The following is an 18643-nucleotide window of genomic DNA, read 5'->3' on the forward strand; positions in this document are numbered from 1 at the left end:
TGCAACTTTATTGAAGAAAAATAAATCAATTACTAGCAGAGCTATTAGTTGATCACTCATCCATTGACAACTTGCTTCATTTATTCAGTGCTATATTAAACAGTGTATTGGAATATAGATTAACTAATAGCTCCAAGCTTCCTAACAATTTAAATGAAAATTACAAAATATTTGAGACCCTATTTTGGAATACAAAGGGTGTTTGACTTCCAATTTCCATTCTCTGTAGAACAAGAACAGGTCATTCCTTTATTGACATGCATAAAATACATCACATTTTCTGTTCTGTTGATGCTATAAATTCAATACCAGTTCTCCAGCCACATCAGTTATGAGCATAAAGTATATCATGTAACCTCAAATCTCTAACAGTGGAAGGCTTAAAGAATGGATGCTGCTATAGTAATGCTTCTTCCTTTGATGTGACAACTGAACATCCATCTCCCTCCCCCTCAGATGACTTCTTCAGCATGTTAGAGCAGTGAGGAATGGTTTTAGTCTCATAACCAAGTTAGAGTGAAGACATTGGCCACATAATACACATGCTCCATTTTTTTAAAAAAATTCTGAATCTTGGGCAACTGTTCTCTTGTAACTACTTTACAGTTTCTAAAAGCAGTTATTGTCCAAAGCTGGAAGAACTTAAGTCTTCTCAGATGAGCATGTGAATGAATGGAGGGAGGTAAACAAAAAAATAAAATTAAAAAAGATGAGGTCTGATAGGGGAGCAGCCAGATAAGAAAATCAAAAAAGGAACAGTAATTTAAAGTTTATTCCAGCTATAATGCAGGTTATTCTGACTTTAAGGTAGCATCACATGGCATACTTCTGAGTCCATTCCCGAGATATTCTGTTGTACTTATCTCTGTCTGTTTTATAAATCCGTGCAATCTCTGGCACTAAGGGGTCATCTGGGTTCGGATCACATAGCAGTGAACAAATGGATAAAAGAACTTTAGAAATAGTTAAAGCAGGAGACCACTGTGATCTTAGAATATCGAGACAAATGCTGCCATTACTGTTAATATTTGGATGATAAATTCTTGTTGAAAATGCAACCTTAGGTGGTTTGAAGGGGTAGTCTGTAGGAAAATGAATTGTCAAAAAGAATACACCGCCTTGATATGGGCTGTCATTAGGTCCCATAATTGTGGCTTGCCAATGAAACATATCATCCCCAACTGGACCTGCAGAACATTGTGCTGGGGGGTCACGGGCCAAATCACTAAGTTCCTTATTAATCCGTTTCAGTGCCATAGTCTGTGCTTTTCGTCTGGCTCCGCACTATCTCGGTGTGCACTCAAAGGTCCGGCCAAAACTCTTGATTATCGGGGCGGTGGGGAAGGATTCTATCTTGGTCTCACACCGGTTCTGCCAGACACAGGCGCAGAGGGGCCGGGGCCTCCCTCAAGCTGCGGCCTCGGCCTCCTCCCCGCGTGGCAGCTGGTGCCTCCCCGGCCCTACGGGGCTCACGCGCACGACACAGCCACAAGATGTCCGCCAATTTTGTAAGTTTTGACAGGATATATGATGGCCTGTATCTGTCATTGCCATTAAATTCAGGACAATTCCCAAGTCTGGGAAATGCCCCCATATTACACCTATTTTTCCCTCTCCCTCCCCTCAGGACCTCCAGTGGCCACTGCCTTCTCATGAAGGGTAAAAGTTCTTCCGTTGCCAGAATCACATTGTCTATAGTAGAATACCAGTAATTTTACTCTAGTCCATCATTCATTCCCCAATCCTGAGGATTCTGGGATGGTGAATCCACTCCATCCTTTAATTGGGAGGGGTCTTAGATACCATGGGGCAGATGGATGGGACTATCTTGGTTGCAGTTGCACACACTGTGTAGCTTGGGATGGCCCTTGTCCATCATTATCTCCTTTTTAGTTCTCCTGGATGAGTCCAATGAACTGGAGAGTAGGTGTTGCAACTCTATTGAGATTCAGGCCTCAAATGGCATATGGATAGCCCAAAGATTTACATACCCTTATCAACTCTAGTACTAACTATAGGTTCAGGTAGAAGGGGCAGAAAAGTCACGTGTAGGGAAACCACAACTGAGTCCACTTCTGTCACACTGGGGAGTATAAGTTCAAAATAGTGCCCTCTGGCATGATGCCAGGCCTGAGCTGTCTGCCCTGCCTATAGTGTCTGGATGTCTCCAGAGCCCTCAGGAGCCCTAATGTTTGAGGCAGTGTTTACTTTGGCAGTCAATGAGATCATGCTGAAGCATAACCTCTGGAATGACCTCCTGACTCACTTTGAAGTCTCTTACCTTATAAACTCATTTGTCTTTACCCTTTCCCCCTTTTGGTCAAGGTCTTTCTCCTCCTAGCATTGATAGTTGGTGCTTGGTAGTAATCCATCAGTGCCAGGGAGGCTCATCCTTATGAATCGAATCCCATGCTGGGAGGAAGGTAATGCATTTATATATTGAGTTTGACCTAAGAGAGGCCACATTTGAGCAACAAGGAGTCTTTCAGGAGGTAACTCTTAGGCACCCTATAATACTATGCTAAGTTTCAATTTCAGAAGTGAAGTTTCATAAATACAGTCATCACTTTCAAGGGCTTGCCATCAGTCCATCCTTCTTCACTAGTCACTGTCTCTGTACTTGGGGGATTCTTGCTGCCCCATTCAAGAATGTGGCATGCTCCCCAGAATGGGAATTTGATATTCTTTCAGTTGTGTGTAAATCTCTGCCCATTGTGACAATGCCCCATGAATACTTACGTACATTTATATGCCTTATAGGTTTGTCCCAGGTCACCCTCCTCCCATGCATCCCCCATTACTGACACCCTACAGCAATCATCCTCTCCTGCCACAGTTGTAACCCTTCTGTGATCCAGAACTTCTTGAGACATGAAACCAACACAATAATCAAATACAATTAATAGGAAAATGAAATAATGATAGTTTAAAAATGAAAATACAAAAAAATACCTTTAAAATTTGAAATGAGGAAAAGTAAAATAAATTTTAAAAATTTAACATGTCTTTCATCATTGTAAGATGTGTTGTATTGTGTTGTGACATTTTCTTCTGTTTATTCCCCCAGGGTGTTATTTATTTTTGTTTTGTCTTCAGAGAAGCTTTTATTACAGTAAATTCACATACAATTTATAGGAGATTCCCATATACCCAACATCTTCCCCTTTTTCCTCTATTGAAGGCATTTACATGTGGATGATACATTTGTTGTAATTGATGTACAGATATTGAAACATTGCTACTAACCATGGTCAGTGATTTACATTATGGTTTACATTTGAAACCATACTCCTTTATAAATTTTGATGAAATTTAACATGGTCTTCCATCACCCCAAAAATGCCCCATATTCCATCTATTTTATTCCTTCCTTCCCCTCCCTTGAAGAACAAGTTTCAGAGTTACTTACAACATTTTGGGCTTTACATACTGTTCTGTCCTCCCCTATGAGGCACCACCCTAGCTCTCAAGAGACTCCCTCCTTTCTATTTGATAAGCACAGCAGGACTCCCCAGGATTGGAGTCCAACACCTTCCCACTCATTATATGGCCCTGCACCCACTGATACAACACACAATTGACAAGATGAACTCCCACTCCCTAGATGCCTACCCCAGGTGCACCCTGTCCTGCATCCTCCCTACATCCAACTCTGTAAACTGGTAATCCCCCTTGCCATACTTGGCAAAATAACATTCCCAACATTGTAGTTTCAATCACATACCTACAAATCCCCAGTGTTCACCTGCTCCCTCCCCCATCATTCCCCCATTTCCATTGACAGTCCAACCAACCCTCCCCTCCCTAACCCTTCACAAACCAGCACCTACCTAATAGCATCACTGCCGATCCAGCACTGTCATGCCCTTCCACTGCACAACTACTCCTATACACCTTACCATAGGTTTCTCTCATATGGGCTTTGGCTCACAATCTTCTGCTCCCTTTCTATCTCCTGTAAACCTATCTTCCAGGCTCTAGCTCTGTGAGTTTTCTTAATTTGTTTAATTCATATCAGTAAGGTCATGTAATATTTGTCCTTCAGTGCCTGGCTTGCTTCACTTAACATAAAGTCTTCAAGATTCATCCATGTTATCCCATGTGTTAACACTGCATTCTTTCTTACAGCTGAGTATATGTATAGCACAATTTGTGTATCCATTCCTCTGTTGATAGACATTTAGGTTCCCATCTTTTGGTAGTAGTGAATAATGCCACTGTGGACATTACTGTGCTCTATCTGTTCTTGTGCTTGTTTGTGCATTTCTTGTTCTCATTCACATCCCTAGTTCCTCCTGAAATTTTTTGGGTCTTTTTATCTATCTGTCCTGATTTCAGCTGTCCTGTCTTCTGCTTTGCTGATTCTTTCCTCTGCCAGTTCAGATGTGTTGTTTGTACCTCTAGGGTATTTTTGATTTCTTGCATTATGCCATTCATCACCATCAGGTCTTTTATCTTTTTATGTATATTTACAATTTCTTCAGTATGTTCCCACAGTGACTTCTTAATATCCTTTATCTCTTCCTTCACTTCATTAATTTCACTCATGATATTTGTTTGGACACTGTTGATTAGTTCCCCATTTTGTATCTTCTCCTGTTTTTCAGTTTGTTCATTGGAGTGGGCCGTGTCTTCCTGTTTTCTTAGTATGGCTTGTAATTTTTTGTTGTGTCTAACCATCTGTTTATCTTGATGAGCTATTTTGTTTCTTTGCATTCACCAAGGATATTTTTTTTTTGCTTGGTTCCTCTCATTCTATATCCTTGCAGTTGTCTCTGTTCCCTTGTAAAAAAAAAAAAGGCTCAGAGAAAAGGAAAGAGATAAGGAAAGGAGAATAGTATTAATCATAAAACATACAAGAGGAACTGTACAAAAGTTTGGAAACTAAGTAATATGAGTAAAATTCATAACAAATACAAAGGAATAAGAATAAAGAGTTGGGATTGAAAAAACTAGAAAAAAATAGAATGAATTTGAAGACTAGACAGATGAGGAAAAAAATAAAACAAGAAACAAAATAGAAAAAAAATAATGAATTGAAAGACTAAGCAGATGAGAAGAGAATAGAAAGGGGAAAAAAGAAGACGAAGAAAAAGAAACATAAAGACCAAAGAAGAAGTGGTGGAATGAAAGAAAATCAACAGAAGCTGGAAGACAGAAAAATGAAGGAAAGAAGAGAAAGTAGGTTGAAAAATTAGGTAAAAGAATGAAGGAAACAAAAGGTAAAAGAACAAACAAGAAATGAAAGAGTAACAACCCAGGAAGAGCAGCCTTCTCTCTTAGGCCCCTAGGGACCTCCCAAGACTGCTGGTGCTCATCAGTCACTCACCCTGCAGCCTGCCCTCTGCAGGTGATGTAACCAGTTTTAGTGAATAAAAGAAAAAAGAAAAAAGATCCCAAACAACCATAAAACAAAATAATAGAAACACAGTCTATGAGTTCCTATCATGAGGTGCTAGCTGGGTGCCTTACTCTCTCTAGATCCCTTCTCTTAGGAGGTACCAAGGTTTGAACCAGGTACCTATGTGCAAGGTAGGCATTTCCCTCTTTTTCTGCAGCAGCTCTACAAGCTAAACAGGCAACAAACACCTCAATCTTCATATAAAGGTGGTGGTAAAAATAAAGTGATCTTGGTTCCATTGGGAATCTTAGGTTTTCATAAAACAATAGAAAAAGTAATTTATCCTGTATTGTTAAAATAAACTAACTGTTAATGTAAGCAAGGTAATTATATATTGTAAGAGATTTGCTCTGAGATAGTTTCCAAAATCACTTTGGTAACTTATGTATGTAAATAGAATGTTTTATTATTATGGAAAAAGAAAGTAGTTATGCCCTAAAATAAAATAACTGGTTATTAAGAAAAAGTAAAGTGTGGGACAAATCCTGAATGAATACAGAAAGTTCAAAAGGTTCATGGAAAAATAATTTTTATGGTTAAAGTTGAGTAAGATTTGATGGGTCTATTTATAAAAATTTAAAAGCTTTAATATCAAATCTAATGATATAAAGCTAAAATTTTGTTCTTTCTCTATTAATGTGACAGTTTCTTAAGCTGTTAGTCTGTTTTAGTAGAAGTTGATTGAGTTTTTCTCCTGAATAACACGAAGAAACAAACACAACAAAAAAGAAAGTTTATCTGGCTCTTCCTGCCCCCATTTCCCTTAGGCAGGTGGACTTCTAACAGTTTTCAGTGGCTGGACTAGTTAGATGCCTGTCTCTGCCCCCTCCTTGGCCAAGTTCCTCTCCCAAGGTGGCTGGGTCTGACAGCTTGCCTGAGCAGATTCCCCCTTTCCTTTCCCCTGGGCCACCTCACTGCTGGCTGGTGTCCTCCCTGAGATTCAAAGGTGGCTCAGGTTCCCAAATGGCAGAAAGGAAACCACTCTCCACCTTTCACCAGGGCTCCCTTCCTCCAGGGAATGCTTCCTCCCACTCAGCTGGCCTTTGAGAGCAGGGGGTCCACACAGGCTATTTGCCTTGAGGGTGGGACTTATCCACCAACTTGTCCAGCCACAGGGCTGAGCACCTCATGGTGGTGCTCATGAGCACCTTGGGATCTTTGTCTCTTTGTCCAGCTCCCTCCTTAATGATGCCTGCATGCCTGCAGCCTCCTGCTCTGTGGATTCCCCAAACAGCTCGCTCAGGTTAGGCCCTGCCCTTTCTCTATCATTTTTGTGAAAGAACTCAGCAGTGCCCACCTCCATTGATGCCATTTTCCCAGACTAGTCTCTTAATTACCAATTTTTAATCTGCTCAGTGAGTAAAAGGAAAACATGAGAAGGATGTCTCACCAAATAGAGACTATAAATAAACAGCTAAGAAGTATAAAATCAACTGAAATAGAAATTCTGGAGGTGAAAAGTATAATCTGTGATAATGAGAATTTCTCTAGAGGTGGTCGACAACAGTAGTTCCCCTGGCTAAAGACCTGAACCACTCTCTGAGCAGCCTGGAGTTGTGCACCTTCCTATTTCAGTCCTTCCTCACCCAGATCATGTTCATTCCATAAGATGTATCAGTGAGACTTTCTAGGTTTCTTATAAACTTTACTGGTCACTAGTGATGTTGAATGAATGCTCATACCCTTGCTCATGCTAACTCACTGCACATCCTATGACTTAAGGTCTACAGGAGAGGGAGGTGGTCAATTATTCATTTTTTTAAGAGACCTTTACTTCCTTCTGAGAACCCAAGACTACACCCAGTGTGAATGAAAGTCCCCCAAAGGAGAGATACTGATGTGGGCTATGGGTGAGAGGCTCTTTGTCTCTTCAGAGATATCCTTAAACTATCTGTGGCTTGTGGATGTGGGATGATAAAAGGTTGCAGTCCTGCCCTTGGTGAGCAGGAAACAGTTTAACAAAGCAAGGTCTATAAACTTTAAGTATTCAGGGGAAATGCAAACCAAATATGCTAAAAGCTTATCGAATGCCTGAGGTCCATGCTAAAAGCTTACCTAAGAAGTGGAAATATATGCTGATTCAAGCCTATTGAGAACTGAAACAAAAGGACCATTTGGCCTTTCCTCTCTGTATAAAAGGGACTAAAAAATCTTGTTGGGGCTCGGGATTGAAACGGAAAGGGATTGAAATGGAAAGTTCCCTGAGTCCAGCCTGCTGTCAATAAACCATTTTTCCTTCTCAAAATCATTCCTGAGTCCTGGCCTCTCTATACTCAAATAATTGAACCTCTCAAATTCTACAACAATACAGCTCTATACTCAGAGATATTCCACATTCTTGCCTCTGAGTCCCCATTAAACTTATAGGAAGATAGTGGCCCTCCATTAACAAGGGGAATTATAACCCAAATTTCTGTGAACCCCAATGTCCCTGAGGATCCCGCAAATTCTTAAGTCAACCAGATCTCAAGGAAAGACCTCCTGATGTTATATAAATTAACCTATCCCAATCTCACAAAGGAGAAAGATGATTGTTTTGACTCTTCAAGACAGTAATTGATGCCATTTAAATTTGACAATCAGTTTTTCCAGTTCTGCAAAAAGAATAATGGCTGCTGGGATTTTTTAAGCTATTATATTGATCTGTAGTTTCCTGTAGGTAGTATTGATATTAGAACATTACTGAGTCTTACCATCCTTGAACAAATGATGTCTTACCATATGTCTAGGACTTCAGTTTAATGCAGGTATGTTTGCTAGTGTTCAAGTGTTTCACCCTTTCATTAAATTCATTAGGTATTCAATTTGTTAGTGGATAATTAAATGGACTTCTAAAAAAATTCTTTGCTGTATTATAAAACCTTTTTTGTGTATCTTATACATGACAAGTTTGCTTTATTGTAAAATTATTGTAAAATTAGTATTGTGGGTTCTTTGGAATTTGTTTTTATAAGATTATGTCATCTGTATGTAAGGATAGCTTTCCTTCTTCCATTCCAATCTGAATGACTTTATTTCTTTTTTTACCCACCTGCTCTGGCTAGAGTTCATAGGCAAGATTTTCAGGATTTCACTATTGAGTATTATGTTAGCAGTGAGTTTTGTACATGCAGGTATATGAACAGAGTAGAATGACTTCCACAAATGTCCCTCTGCTTAGTAAGCAGTAGAAAGTTCCCAGGTGATAGCATCCTGTGAGTGCATTTATGAAATCCTGGAATGTGAGTTAATTGTAGCATACGTACAATTTTATGGTTTTGAAAAACTGAATTCTTTCTAATGTCCACGTGTTCAAGTTTTAATAATCCACTCATGATAAAATATGCCTGAAACATTTTGATGTGTTCTTAAGTTTTAAAATTCAGTAAAGCATATCAAATGAATTTATTCTTTCTAGAGGTTATTAAGAAAACAGTACTATTAATGTGTCAAGGACAAGTATTAAAGACAATCCTTGGGGGCCATGGGAATACCAAGATTCCTTCAGGGATGTTGGTGTATGTGCCTGATGATAAGTTTAAAGCCATACGGTGGTGATATTGTAGTCCATATAAATGACACTGAACCCATGTGATTGTGAATCAAAATAATAGAAATTTTTAAAAAATTGCTGATATGAACTGCCATTGCTAACACCAAATATGTATGAAAATAGATTGATTTAAAATGAAATAAAAAGGAAGTTAACTCTGAAGTCAACTCAGATATAAAGTGTAAAAACAAAGAAATTTACATATATAAGAAATATAAGAAACTAAAACCTAATGAGTATAGGAATAATATGTATATAAATATTCAAAAATAAGTTAATTCAGTAATGAAATACAATGCAAGTTATATATTTGAAAATAACAGATAATTGGTTTTAAAAATACATAACCATTTATGGAGAATGACTTGATTTTGGCAAAGTGGTAATTCATGTTTCACTTGCTAAAAGGAATATTCAGTAGTCACATGGAGGAAAAAAATACACAATGATGGGTGCAATAGAGGTAATGAGCGTGATGATGCATTTTTAGGAGTGGTAAAAGTACAGAATCCAGAAATATTGGGAAGAAAGCTTCCATGCTTTAAAAAAAATTTCATAATACATCTAGACACAGAAACAGTTCTGTGTTGTTGGAAAAGGTATTTTGAATCTCACTTCTGTCTATAATTTTTTAAAATCATGTGAAAATCAAAAGAAAAAATTCATGTTATTTTCAAATAATATAAAAAGAAAAGGAGTAAGTACAGAATAACCCCAAATGAATGAAAGCTCTTTATCATGATTTATATTATGTACTGAAATATACTTTCTGAAAAGAAGATACGAGGCACTAAGAAAATGAAGCAATATTTGAGAAGACATTATAAATTATTTATAAAACAAAAAATGAATGGGGAGAAATTAGGCAGTAAGAAAATTGGAAAAATATCAGTTCAAACTTGAAATGTAATATATATGAAATAGGGTGACAACGCTTAAGTAGAAAGAGAAGGTAATAAGTGGAAAGTGCTGAAAAGATATTGAGTGTAGAATGTTAAAGATTTGAAAGAGAAGTCAACAGGTGAGTGTGATGGTTATGTTAATATGTCAACTTGGCCAGAATGTGTGCCCACTTTTTTGGTTAAGCAAGCACTGGGCTAATTGTAATATAAGGGCATTTGTGGACTTAAGTCATCAGTGAGTTTACTGCATAGATGGCTGATTATGTCTACAGTCTACCAGGGAGATTGCCTTCAGCAATGTGTGATGCTTTATGTAATCAACTGAATGCCTTAAAAAGGGGAAGTGATTCAGCATTGAGAGAAAATTTCCCAGCTCCTCTTTGGACAGCCAGCGTCTCCTGGGAACTTCGTGGGACTTTCATCAGAGCCCCTGGCTTTGCAGCCTGCCTACAGAATCTGGATTTGTGCATCCCCACTATACATGAGAGAATTTTATAAGATCTCATACTCTTTACAGATATCTCTTGTTGATTCTGTTTCCATAGAGAACCCTGAGTTAATACAATGAGGAATGGTATAGAATGTCTGAACCAGAAAACCAGTTGAAAGACTTGAAAGAAATACTAAAAATTACAATTCCTTTGTTTGATATGAAATTCTTTGAAGCTGCATATCAAAAGTGCACACTGAGCACTGACTAAGAAAGGCTAAATGCAAGGCATATTTTAGGAAAATTACGCATTAAAGAAAATATAAAATCCTTATACATGCATTATACAAAGTAATTACTATTTCATCAACATTTTTGAGAACAATATTTTGTGCCAGATGCAAATGGGGCAGTATATTTGTGGAAAGCAATATTTTTGGTTTTATACCCAGCAACACAGAAATGTAATAAAAAAAGGCATTGGCCACTGGGTGGACTGGGAGAGAGTGTAAACTACAATTTAAATCATTATCATGTGGTGCAGCAGTGCTCCAAAATGTATTCATAAAGTGCAGTGAATATCCCATGATGATGAAAGAGGTTGTTGATGTGGAAGGATGGGGTGAAGGGAGTGGGGGGTATATGGGGACCTCATATTTTTTGAATGTAACATTAAAAAAATAGAGAAAAAACAGCAAAAAATTCATTGAAACTCAATTATCCTACTAGACATGTTCCACGTGAGTGAACAGAGTTAAGTAAATGAAATTACTGAAATTAATTGACAGGAGGATAGATGATACACACTCAATTTACCATTATTCAGCTAACAATGAGGATTCTAGGAGTGAGAGTATGAATTGGGAGCCATTATGGAGACCAAATATAATTCATATAGTGCTAACTTTGTTTAGGGTGCGTATCTATATATATACATGTATTAAAGATACAAATATTGTTTAATAAGTAAAATTAAATTAACCTCTTTCTAAAACAGCCTAATCTTTTGAAGTAAAACTGAACTGTCATTAAATTGACTCATTCTGAGTGGAGTAGAAGAGTGAGTACTGAGGCATCTCCAAACACTGTGAGATCTCCAGCTCCTCTTAGCCTCAAACTGAGGCCTCTAGTCAAGGTCTCTGCAGCTGTCAGTTGTAGGATCTGCAACACAAATACAGAATCTGGAATACCTGAGGTGGGTTGCAAGACCCAGAAGGCACCTCAGACCCTGGAGAAGTGACCTTAGGTCCCTGATATCCCTGGGAGCCAGATCCAGGAGGCATTGAATTCCTATTGCTGCTCCTTGCAGAGGGTGCTGTCTGTGACAAAGATTGTCTAGAAATTTCCAACAGAGTTCAGTCATGAAAGATTCACATTAAAAAAAACCTTCCTTTTCCTAATCAACAGTTTCATTCTTAATCAAACATAAAGCTTACCTGTCATTTTCCATTTTTAAAAAGTTATACTGTGATACCAAAAACAAATTTTCTTACATTAATATATTCCAAAATGTAGATATTATAAAACACTCCTCATTATAGTATAATAGAGTTATTTTAATAATTGCAATCTTTAATAAGGGGAAATGAGTAATGCGAAATCTCCCTTGCTTCTCTCATCCCAAGTTAGCTCTGCAGGGAAATTTCCTTCAGGTTTTGTTTCTTTGACTTCTACATACATAGAGAAATCTTGAAGACCTGCATCTGTAGAAAAGGTGCATGAGCTAATCTGGTATCTGGGTAGAGAACTGCAGAGGCTGAGAACCCCATGTCTTGGGCAACTGAGAGGTCCCAGTGAGAACAGATGGCCACAGTAGCTACCCTTCTTGCTTAAGAGGGACCTCAGAGCATCACTGTTCTTGTTGGATCAAGTCAGGTCCAGCCATAAAGCCATGATTTCACCCTCACCTTGACTCCTAGGGAAGTGAACTCGTTTGTGAATAGGGCTGTTAGATCTTATTGGTGTAAGTGATGTCAGTCTGCTACAGGGCGGCTTTAGTCCTTTATGCATGGAGTCCTGAAGAGAGCAAGTCTAGAGAAATTCATGAGCAGGAGCAGAGGGGACAAATATAAAGAGATGATAGGTGATGGAGGGAGAAGTGGAGTTATGGATTGCTGGCAAACTGCCACCAGCTTGAGGGAAATCATGGCCATGCTCACACCTAGAGTTTACTTCTAACCTCTGAAACTTTTAGGCAGTCAATTCCTGCATATACACCAACTAGCCAGTGGTATTGGGTAAAGCAGCCCTGGCAAAATAACAATCTAACTCAACCTTTTCCCTTGAGACCTGACTAGGTGGCACTCAATGACACTCCACTTTATCCACCACACTCAATAATAGAGAGGGGAAGAGCTGGTGGACTTTAAGGGGATTGGGAGGGCAAACTCTGTTCTTAAACTGGGCTAGAGCTCTCTCCTCTTAACTAAGGAGCCATAGCTGAGCAAATTAGGACTTTTGTGGAATGGGTTTCTAGTCCCTGGGGTGAGGGTCTCAGGGCATCCTTCACCTGTCTGCACTTATTTTCACCATCCAATTCTCACCTCTATCTCCATGCTCCCACACTTGCAGTCTCTTCAGTAAGCTCCTCAAGAAGGCTGGATTTCCTGAAGTGTCAAGAGAAAGTAAAGAATCGGTGGAGTGTTAGTTGACCTGTTTCCCTTCTCCTCATTCTACCCACACCACACTCAACATTTCCTCTTCTTGTTCTTCTCTTTCTACATCTTGGATGCCATCTGTGCTTTCCAGGAACAGACAATTGACATAAAGAGACTCCTTCTCCTCCTCAAAGAGTGTAGACAGCTGCAGGGAGGAGAGCAGACTTGCATTTCCAGAGCTGCATGTGCAGCATCACTACCGTGAGGGGATAGCCCAGCCCAGAACCAACTTCACAGAGTCCCCTTCCCCATAATGGAGATCCAGGCTTCTGATCCCAGCACAGCTACTTGTCTGGCCCATATGGATTCCATGAGGTGATTCATGGTGCAGAGTAGGTTGAAAAATCAGTGTATTGTAGAAATATAGTAGGTAGGAAGTTGAAGACATGTTTTAAAAACATTGTCATTGGTATGAACTCATCTTCCTGGAAGAGACCTTCAAGATAATTATATAAAGAATGGATAAAAGAGCTACAAAGAAATGCTTACAGATAAGAAACAGATTTTAAAAATAGGGAGAAAGGAAATAAATTACATGCAAGTTGCCATTCTCTATGTCTGAATCTTCTTCATCTGTGAAAAATGCTTCTGAATGCACAATGCTGTAACAGTGATGGGGTGGCCTTGCAAAAGGAAAGGAGAAAGTTCAGGTTGAAAGGGGAGCTCAAGCCCCTATTTTTGATGTCATAACATGACATGCACCTAGGATACAATTCTGTCCTCATCTCATCCTGATTTTGAGCTTCAATTGCTTCTCTTCTGCCTTGTGGGGTTTGCCTAAGATATAGGGTCTGTGTTCTAGACCTCACATGCTCTAATTTTAGGGAGAAATGCTCATATCTTCCTTGAGCACTAAGAAAGCAGTCAGTGTCTCCTTGTCTTTCTAAGCATGCTATTGCTTTCCTTCCCATTTTCCTGGTTCAGAACCTCCCTGCCTCTCTTCTGTCTCCTAATTAGTGCTTATTTGCTTTAATTTCCATTCGTGTTGTTGTTCCATAGGAGAACATGGAGGAATGATCAAGTGTATATTGTTGTCCTCTCCAGTCAATAAATTGTTCACTTACCAGTTCATCCATCTCCAGGGGCAACTCTGCAACCTGGAGTTGAATCAGATCCTGGGGAAGAGAGCTACCACCCACCTCACAAACCAAGTGGCTGTCAAGTGCCTGGGATGACCTTAGGAATTGGGCAGACCTTTGTCCTCTCAATGCCCCCATAGGTTTCCTAACCCTTTTGGGTGGATGAACACAAGATTAGAGGTAACTTGCCCACATTTCCTTGTCCTGCAATTGACATAATAGGGTTTATGCAGGATGCATGGCCAATTAAAGAAGTGACTTCATCAAGCCTCTCTAGGACTGGGTACCTTGGGTGCTTTGACAAGCCTGGGGAAAGGTATAGGGAGGGATACACATGTTGTGTGAAGGACATAGCAGAGATGCCTGGCAGCAGCACTGGTTTAGGGAGGAGCAGGGAAGCTGTGGTCCTGCTGTCCAGAGATTTTCTCTTGGGCCTGCTCAATTCCAGGACTCCAGCTGAGTAGGATTTGGAGAGCCAGTGTGTGAAGCCATCCAGCAGCCCATTCACAGAAGTCCTACAAAAACCTGCTAGGGTTTTTTAGCACTGAAGGGGCAGCTGGAATCAAGCCTTTCTTAAATGTGATGAAATGTAGGTTTAATTCCTAATCCAGCATTTTGGATTTGGCACCAGGTATATAACTACTGATCTGGAATCCTCTCCATTAGATCCTTTCTTGAGAATTGTTACCTACCTGGATTGTCATCATCTTTGCTTCTGGTGGAGATGTACCTCTGATCCACAAGTCAGTCTTTTAGGAACACAAGCATCCATAGGAACATTATTAAAATAAGGCCTCCACCCTCTCTTCTCTACCTGAGGCTGTGCTGGCTACCATAGGAATCCCAGCTCCCTAGCCTGGGTCCTGAGACATTCCCTGTGCTCTCTGGAGTCCCAGGCCTCCAATGAGATGTTGCAAGCAGTTTGCAAATGTGGAAGAAGAGGTGAAGGAATCAGCCCTCAACTTCTCACTGCCTCATTTAGCTCAAAAGTTACAGCATTCTTCTCAAATCTTATCACCCTGAAATGTTGACTGGACACACACACTAAGGTGAGTACAAAGAATGGACCTAGTGCTAGACTCTGGGTAGCTGTCCTGGAGATCATTTTACAAGGGTGAATATGTTCTCTCTATTGTCCATATCATAACTACTAGCACAAATGGATACTGGGCTTTTGAAAATCTGCAAAAATTGCAATCTGCTGTACATGCACTGACCTTGTGGGGCTCAGGACCAGGAATTAAAATAGGAAATGTTGACAAATTCATACTAGAACTTTAGAGACCCTGCCAGGCAGAAGAGGCATGAAGAAAGTGTGTGGTTTAGGAATCTAAGCCTCTAATATCTCCAGTGCCTGGGTCTGTTTTCACTAGATGTGCAGCTCTGAATACTTTGTACACCTTCTCAAGTCTTCCCTGTCTCATATGTTAATGAATGGCCACATATGTCTGTTTTCATTTCATCATGTGCCACTCTGGTGCACACAGACTAATGCCAAAGAAAGAGAACACAGCTTCTCAGGAAACATAATTGTTGTCTTACCTGGAATAGCCGCAGTTTTCACCACACCCCAATTCTCCTTCCTACCAGGAGGCTATAATCAGGGACTTCTTGAGACTAAACTAGCATGGAAGGACCCCCCCTTTTTTTTTTTTCACTATGTGGATTTTTTTCCTCAGCTAGTGAGATTTCAGAATACTTACCATTGTTGCTTTCTCTATGGGCTGGCTGCAATTACAAAGAAAATATTGGAGGGACAGATGCTGGACATTATATATCCTGGCATAACCCACTGAATGTACTGGGGGAGAGTGTGAACTACAGTGTGAACTATAATCCATGTGGTGCAGCAGTGTTCCAAGATGTATTCACCAAATGCAATGGATGTGCTGCAGTGATGAAGGAAGTTGTTGACCTTGGAGGAGGGTGTGTGTGGGGGGTATGTGGGAACCTCTTATATTTTTTAATGTAACATTTTTTGTGGTCTGTGTCTACAAAAAATACAATAAAAATAAATGCTCATTAAAAAAAAGAAAGCACTGTAAGGATCAGAACTCACTGTATAGTGATATCAGAAGCTTATGTCCACTTGGTGACTTTAGAATACAGGATGGGAAAGAACTCAAGGAAAGGAGACACATCAGGAAAAGACAGAAGCTTGTCCTGGATGATGTATCTCTCAAGTCCATTTTGATTACTAAGTCCAAAATTTTTAACCCAAGTAGAATATATTTTTCTACCATATAGTTAATAACTTGATGCTGCCTTTTGTGATTTTACCCTTGACATAGTGATTAGCTAAGAGATGCCCACTAATCACTGACCCACCAGACATTTGTACTTCCCACCTCTAGTGCACAGGATCAAATTTTCATGTCTGAATTAGATGGGAAAAGGAAGAAATGAAGAATGGCTCAGTTCTAACTCAGATGAAGAAAGTTGACCTCACCTTGAAGTAAATGGTGCATGCTCTCTGCCCTGGCACTTAGAAACTATTCCAGCTGGCCTTCAGGAGGATCTTGGAGGACACGGAGTCACAGTCAGTACCTTGGGTGTGTTCCTCCTGGATTGGTCATGAGGCCTTATTTGGAGCAGGGATTAGGGTCTATGAGGCAGGTAATCAGCAAGCACAAGTGAGCTGCTGAGGAGAGGAAGAACCACACCATGGAGGGGCAGCAATAGCAAGGGAAGCTGTCACTGGTGTTTAGCAGGAACTAACCCTGCAAAGGGACTAAACTGCAGCAGTTTGTTCAATGAGAGATTCTTACCACTCCTCCTGCCCCTTTTGAAGCCCAGTGTTATAGTTTGACCATTGACTGTGCAAATATATGTAAAATGTGCAACTGTGGTGGAATATGAGCAAAATCCCAAACCACCTAATGGGAACACAGCTGCTTCCAAGTACTGTAGTACATGGCCATTTGTCTTCACCTTAAACAGAAGCACATTCCTATTTCTTATGTCCCCGTGGAAGCTGAAAGCAGGCTTCTCTCCACAGTAAAGTAAGCATGAAAAACCTTGTGGTTAAATTATCTAGATTTTTTTTTCTTAACGTGTAACCAATACCACCATTTGCACTTACTCCTGAAGCCACTTACAATTAGAGAAATGAAAACACTGAGGATTGGACCATGCTGTTTATGTTTGCACAAATATTTTACTCTGTTGCTTCCTTTAGAAAAGCTGATGATAAAAAGTGGTCCAGTGAAATGCCCGTAAAGTAACTGTAACAGATGTGTGGAAATGCACAGGATTTTCCTGTTTGATCCATCTCTCCTATTTATTTAGGTTGGAAATAAAATCTTAATCCTATGAGGAAAAACTAGCCCTGTATCATACAGGTGATTCTTTGTGGTTCCTCTTGTGTCAGGGCTAAGTTAGTAACAGGCTCCAAATGAACACTCCCCCTGACCAAGGAAATTGTATACATCATGAATAATTACTTGGTCTGATTTTCATATCTTAATGAAAGCTAAAATTAGGAAGTTTATTTCAGTAAACGAAAGGGTGACCTTAACTTTGAGTTAGATGAAATGTCTTTGTCTGCCCTATCTCTAGGGGACTTCTCTAACAGACCCTTGGGGGTTGCTGGGAGGACACAGAGTAAGTATCTTTACATGGGGTATTGTTCACAAATTATTCAGGCAGCTGCCATGCCTTTGCAATGGGCAAGAAAATATGGAGCTGAGGGCAATAAGCCTGGAATGATGTGTGGTAGCCCATGCTTTCTGGTGGAAGAAGGATTTTAAAGGAGGAGAGGAACAGGAAACAAATGAGAAACAAGAATGTTTGGCTATGTAGCTTAAGGCATCCAAGAACAACATGATATATCCAACCCACAAATAGTATGAAATAGATGCTATTCCCTCAGAGTCCTATCACTCTTCCTTCCTCTTTTGAATCAAAGCTAATTGTAGTGTCCTTTTGTACTTCACAAGATCATTTCAATCTCCACTACTACAAAATGCTGCTACTAAAATACTCATTTGTTGTGTAGTATTTTTCTTTGTGTGTATTGGTGGACTGGATATAATTCTAGGTAAATTATTCTTTGTATTGAGTCACTGAGATGTGTCATAAGGATAGTCTTTATAGAGCTTGTCATTATACTGAAGCATTACCATTTAAAAGTAACATGTTCAACTTATATTTTTCCTTCATTCTTTCTTTTCATTACTGTATTTTTGTATTCACTGAGTGATGTGACTCTCCATGCTTACATGAACCAGCCCACTGTGGGACAGTTAATTTGGATTAACTGTATTGAGAGGTTGAGCATTGATTCTTTATCCCACCTATGCAGGAATGTGGCAATGAGAGTGATGAACATGAAGCTTATGACTAAGATGGAGTTGGATTACTTCCTGGTTACTGTTCCTCCAATGTGTACTCACAGAATGATCATTTTAATGGCTGTGGCAATAAAGTCATCAAGTAGATGAAAATATCTCCCCAATACCTGTCTACTTGGGCCATGCACTGAGCTGTGACCCAACATTGGCAGAGATTGGCAACTTGTTCTACTGATGCCTCACAAGTCTCAGAATTTACCAGAAACATTTTGGGCTTTCTCTTGCTTTTCAAACTAATAACTAAAAGATTTGGTAAAATGCAACTAATGCAACCCTGGGTTATATGACCC

General features: G+C 39.6%; 1 long non-coding RNA gene across 1 annotated transcript; it reads right to left on the reverse strand.

The window, feature by feature from the left end:
- Positions 1–12787: 12787 nt before the first annotated feature.
- On the reverse strand, positions 12788–13486 carry LOC131273225 (uncharacterized). Its single transcript, XR_009180357.2, has 3 exons — positions 13458–13486; positions 12958–13067; positions 12788–12871 (listed from the first exon to the last, which is right to left on the reverse strand). It is a non-coding gene; the product is annotated as an uncharacterized lncRNA (long non-coding RNA).
- Positions 13487–18643: the final 5157 nt, after the last annotated feature.

The sequence above is a fragment of the Dasypus novemcinctus genome, chromosome 14 (assembly GCF_030445035.2).
Source record: "Dasypus novemcinctus isolate mDasNov1 chromosome 14, mDasNov1.1.hap2, whole genome shotgun sequence".
NCBI classification, from domain to species: domain Eukaryota; kingdom Metazoa; phylum Chordata; class Mammalia; order Cingulata; family Dasypodidae; genus Dasypus; species Dasypus novemcinctus.